Source organism: Saccopteryx leptura, chromosome 1 (assembly GCF_036850995.1).
Source record: "Saccopteryx leptura isolate mSacLep1 chromosome 1, mSacLep1_pri_phased_curated, whole genome shotgun sequence".
In the NCBI taxonomy this organism is placed as follows: domain Eukaryota; kingdom Metazoa; phylum Chordata; class Mammalia; order Chiroptera; family Emballonuridae; genus Saccopteryx; species Saccopteryx leptura.
The window spans coordinates 297,453,788-297,459,210 of NC_089503.1; the positions used below are offsets into that span (position 1 = coordinate 297,453,788).

The 5,423-nt window shown below is 41.7% G+C and overlaps 1 long non-coding RNA gene across 1 annotated transcript; it reads left to right on the plus strand.

Moving 5' to 3' along the window:
• Positions 1-293: 293 nt before the first annotated feature.
• On the plus strand, positions 294-4,467 carry LOC136385746 (uncharacterized). The gene is made up of 2 exons (XR_010747865.1): positions 294-2,601; positions 2,851-4,467. It is a non-coding gene; the product is annotated as an uncharacterized lncRNA (long non-coding RNA).
• The last annotated feature ends 956 nt before the right edge of the window (positions 4,468-5,423 follow it).

Genomic DNA, 5,423 nt, shown 5'->3' on the forward strand with positions numbered 1-5,423 from the left:
CTCCATTGGAGCAGAGATGGCCCGGGCGCTGAGGATGGCTCTGTGGCCTCTGCCTAAGGCACTAGAATGGCTCTGGATGCGACAGAGCGACACCCCAGAGGGGCAGAGCATCGCCCCCTGGTGGGCATGCGGGGTGGATCCCGGTCGGGCGCATGCGGGAGTCTGTCTGACTGCCTCCCTGTTTCCAGCTTTGGAAAAATGAAAAAAAAATAAATAAACTGTACCCAGGAATGTGGTAGGTATGACCGCTGAGAATCTGAAGGTGTGTTCTGCCAGTTACGCTCGGGGGGTTGGGCCTGTTCTCAGTATGAAAGGGGAGGTGTAGCTCAGGTCTCCCTGGAAACCTGAGTAACTGCCCCTCCCCCTTACTTCCTTCTTTCCGCAGTGTCTCACGCTGATTGGAGCTGGAGAGCTATTTGGAGGTGAGACACCTGGATCTACTTTAGGCTTGTGCTGGGTGAAGGGATCAACTCCTCACCCAGCTATGGCTGCCTCCGCACTGGAGAATGAGTCAGCTTAATTCAGGTCAGCCCAGGCACTCCTCTCCTCGTCACCATTTGTCTTGCTCTCCCCACTTTCCTCATGCGTGACCAGTCAGTCCGCTCAGTCCTTCACGCCCCCAAAGCCCCTGGCAAGTAGCTATGAGTGATATTTTCTGTTCTGTCCCTTTAAGGCACCTCAGCCGCTTCCCACATACAGAACTTTCGCTCTTCTCCCCACTCAATGCTGTCTGGCTGTCTCCTCCAGTCCCTGGGCTTCTAGGCTGGGTCTCTGGTTCTGAGACTGAGGACCCCCCACATCTCAGGGTCTTTCTCCTTGTAATGAGAGCCCTTCTGGACCCTCAGCCTCAGCCTCCCCTTGCTCCTGGGAGCAGGGGAGCCCCCACCGTGCCCCCGCACTCCCTACCAGGATTGGTGTGGAATCTTCTGTGCTCCTTGGTTTGGAGTCCTGTTCTTTTAGTCCAAAGTTGGTTTTTCACAATGATTGTTCCTAATTTGTAATCCAGTTTGGTGGTGGGAGATGGCAGTCTGTGCGTCTGCCTACTCCACTGCTATCTTGGAATCCTAAAGCTTATCTCTTTATAGAATGTTCAGTAAATTTCCAAGAGAATTAGCCTGATTCACAGTGCTTAAGACTGCTTAAGCTTCTTGGTTATTCACTCTCTCAGGTACTATCCAGGTAAATAAAATATTTAAGAACTCAAAGAAATAAATGTTGAAACAAACTTTTCTCTCATATAATTTATATACATAACGTTCAAGATTGAAAGCCAGCCCTGGCCAGGTAGCTCAGTAGGTAGGAACATTATCCTCACATACTCAAGGTTGTGGGTTTAATCACATAAGGATCAACCAATGAATGCATAAATATGTGGAACAACAAATTGATGATTCTTTCCATGTCTCTATAATCAATCAATCAATCATAACAACAAAAAGATTAAAAGCCATTCTTGAGACTTTTTTCTGGAAAACTTTCCTCCCTGTACTCTCTGCAAGTGTATTTGGAGGTGCTTTTACTATACAATTGCTTGTGTGCTAGAAAGATTTCTTGAATACGAAAACCAGGAAGTTAGTGTTGTAGCTCCTACTCTGTCATCCGTGACACAATTAGGCAACTTTGCTGAATCACTGACAGGTGTATGATCTATGATCTATGCTAGCACCCCACTTCTGCTAGTTCCAGCCATATCATGCAGAACCACCTATAAACCAGGTTTTAATTCCTTCTGTTTGGTATTAGGGAACCTCCACGAGGTCACAGATGTGAGATGAGGGAACGGTAAACAGTAAAGGAAGACTAAATACGTTCAGTGTGAGCTCATGCAATTGACTTGTCCAACCTGAGTCGAAACTTGCATATACTACTCTGCTCGACCATGGCATGCCCATGGCATGCTGCTGCGTGCCTAACAGGCAGCAGGGAAGGGAATGACCCCCAGAAGCAGAACTGAGAGTTGCATTTCCAGTTGTTAAGTTTGCATAACAACAGGGCTGGAAACGATGGCTGATGGGTTGATTAGAGGATGAGAGACTTGAAAACTAAAGACAAGAAACCTGGGAACTAGAAGCTTTAGGAAAGATGTGAATGGACATCTCAGAATAGGCCCCAAGTGCAAGGATATTTGTGTCCTGTGTGAAAGCTCATCAAAGTCCTTCTGTAGGGGAGGCTATAGGTGGACTGCATAACCTATACTGTGGGTATGTTAGCCTTTTCTCCAGCCATCACAGTCCTTGTCCAGTTGTGCTACATTCTGGGAAAATTCCCTCAGCTTGTTTTTCAGTCTTTAGTAGTGTCCATTCTGCTATTCAACCCATCAATTAAGCATAAGTAACCCCTACTTTTAATTTCCAAGATTTATCTTTGTTATAGCAACCTGTTCTTATAATAGATGCAATTCCTCCACCAGTCTCTCAGAGAATATTACTTATAAAAGTGCCTTTTGCCTATTTTATTCCGTAGGGTTCATTACTGTTTATTGGATTCGGTGCCTCTCTGGTGGTGTTAAGCACCCCTCAGATGTTTAATGCTTGGGTGTCTGTTTCCCTGTTGGTAAATCTAAGTTCTAACTTGGGTGCTTTTCCTCAGCAAGAGGAAGGTGTGCCTGACCTGTGGTGGCGCAGTGGATAAAGCGTCGACCTGGAAACACTGAGGTTGCCGGTTCGAAACCCTGGGCTTGCTGGTCAAGGCACATATGGGAGTTGATGCTTCCAGCTCCTCCCCCCCCCCCGTCTCTCTCTCTCTCTCTCTCTCTCTCTCTCTCTCTCTCTCTCCTCTCTAAAATAAAAAAAATTTTTAAAAAAAAGGTAAGATTTAAAAAAAAAAAAAAAAAGAGGAAGGTGTGCTAAGTTCTCTAGGACCCTGCTGTGTCAGAATTCTTTCTAATGAGGTCTGAGCTCTTGTTAGCCCAAGATAGTGCCACAATCAGCTGTTCCTGTAATTTTTTATTTATTGACTTACACTTTTTAATTTTTTTAAAATTGAGGTAACAATGTTTTACAAGATCATGTAAGTTTCAGTGTTGTAATTTGACATCTGAGTTCTATATCATGCTCACCACCAAAAGTCTAGTTTCCATGCATTACCATGCAATTTATCCTTGTTACCTTTTGCCCTCCCTCCATCCCTCTCCCTCTGGTAACCACCAGTTTTTTGTCTGCTTCCATGAGTTTTTGTTTTGTTTTGTTTTGTTTGTTCACTTAGGGTTTTTTCCACATATGAGTGAAATAATACAGTATTTGTCTTTCTTCATCTGACATATTTCACTTAGTACTCTCTAGGTCCATCCATATTGCTGCAAACGGTAAGATTTCATCTTTTTTATGGCCAAGTAGTAAGTATGCCATTAAGTGTTCCCTGTGCACTCCTCCTTGATCTCATTTAACCTCTCTTCTCCACTGCAAATTTTTTTTTTATTGATTTTTGGAGAGGGGGAAGAGAGAACAAGTGAGGGAAAGTGAGAAAGAGGGGAGAGAAGCGGGAAGCATCTACTCATAGTAGTTGCTTCCTGTCTGTGCCTTGACTGAGCAAGCCCAGGGATTCAAACCAGCGACCTCAGTGTTCCAGGTTGATGCTTTATCCACTGTGTCACCACAGGTCAGGCTCCACTGCAAATGTTTAAAGGGATTTGAGGTAGGCAGAGAAGCAGATGAACATAATCAGTTTTCTATATCAAGGCAATCATCACTGAATTAAAAAATTCAAAACTAAGGTAGAAAAGTGTTTAAGAGGACAGTTCTACCTTGATTACTCATTATTGTAAATCCTAATCCTCAACTGTCTTAAACTGTATATTATGCATGGCCAACACTGAAACATCTAATTTCTATACATGCAAATTACAATAAAAATTATAAGCCCTAATGTGGCTAAATTCTCTCTCTATGTCTAGTAAGTCTCAAATGAAGATCATCAACTACTCTCAAAAAGTATCAGTTTTTCCATAATCTTTAATTTGAGATCTTTAATGCATCATCTCAAACAATGTTATTATTCAGCGTCAATGTTAAATGTTCTCTTTGAAGTCAACTTACTGTATACTGTTAAAACATTATCTCTAGCAATAAAGCTTTCAAAATTAAGTAGGTGTTGAAATGCATAGGAGTTCTGATTCTAGAGATAAAAGATTAGGGTCCATGTTCACTAATTTAAGAATGGATTTGTATGGTCTCAAAAATGGGCATGTGAGACCCACAACATATACAGAAATTACAGGTTACTGTAGTAAGGATGTGAATACATATGCATAATTCTCAGTAGAGCATAACAGAAGACTTCAGGTGAGAGCCTGTTTTGGGAAAGCACCTTGGAGAAATGCCCCAGTTCCTCAGCAAAAACATCTGGTTGGTAATGACAGTATTCTGCCTGTCTAAAATGAGAGCCTGAAAAGTAAAGAAAAGCCCTTTAAATGCAGGCTTATCTTTTTACCTCTGACCACATCACCTTGAAATTCTAGCACTGTTACAATATATGGTTGCAAAAACTTCTTTTATGCCCCTGAGCATTTTCTTACTACACTGTCCATAGATTATATGTTAGTAACTAGGTATCAGACAAATACATTCCATTTGCACCTCTGTAATGATAACCAGCCTAAGTCTAGGAAGGACTGACCTGGCCCTAACCCAGTATGATCTAATAATTACGGTACACACCTCTTTCACCCTGCCCAGCATCTGTTTCTTCATCTTAATTTTCCCTTGGGAAACTTTCTTCTTTCACTCTAGGCTCTCTCAGTAGGACTATTGAAGTCCCTGAAGCCATGGGGTAGGTGCATGATCCTAACTTGGGAAGAGACTGATACGGATTTGATTCAGGAGCACAGGCCAAAGATATAAAATGCAGAAGCTGAGATATTTTGATGGCAGGGCTCTAAAAAGATCGCCCCTTGTGTTTTCTATAACCTAGATACCTAAGGTTATTTGGTTTTTATTCTTAAGGCTATTGATCCAGCTTTTTCATAGGTTTTATGAGCTGTCCTCTGTTCTGTTGATAAATTTTGTGTTACAGTACTTAGGATAATCCTAATGAGTTTGTACTGTCTGCAGTCAAAGACGCATTCCTGGCCCATTCTCTAATGTCACTGTATGTTGGTTACTTAAATAGGAAAGTTACAGCCTTTAACACCTTAATATGCTTACTGTAGATTATATAAGTTTTTAAAAACTAAACACTAATATTTGTATCCAGTTTTTGAACAACCCTGAGGTAACTTCAAATTTATTTTCCTCCCCCAAAATAATGTAGTATTTTTATGAGTTGAGATATTACATTTCTGCCAACACAGTAGGGGCCAAAAACACGTTAGTCAATTGACTTTAGTCTCTATGCTTTCAAACTTACTCTAAGTATAAAATAAACACATAAGATTGGTTTTTCCAACTTTTGTATATACAAACGGACATGACAATTTTAAAGTAAAA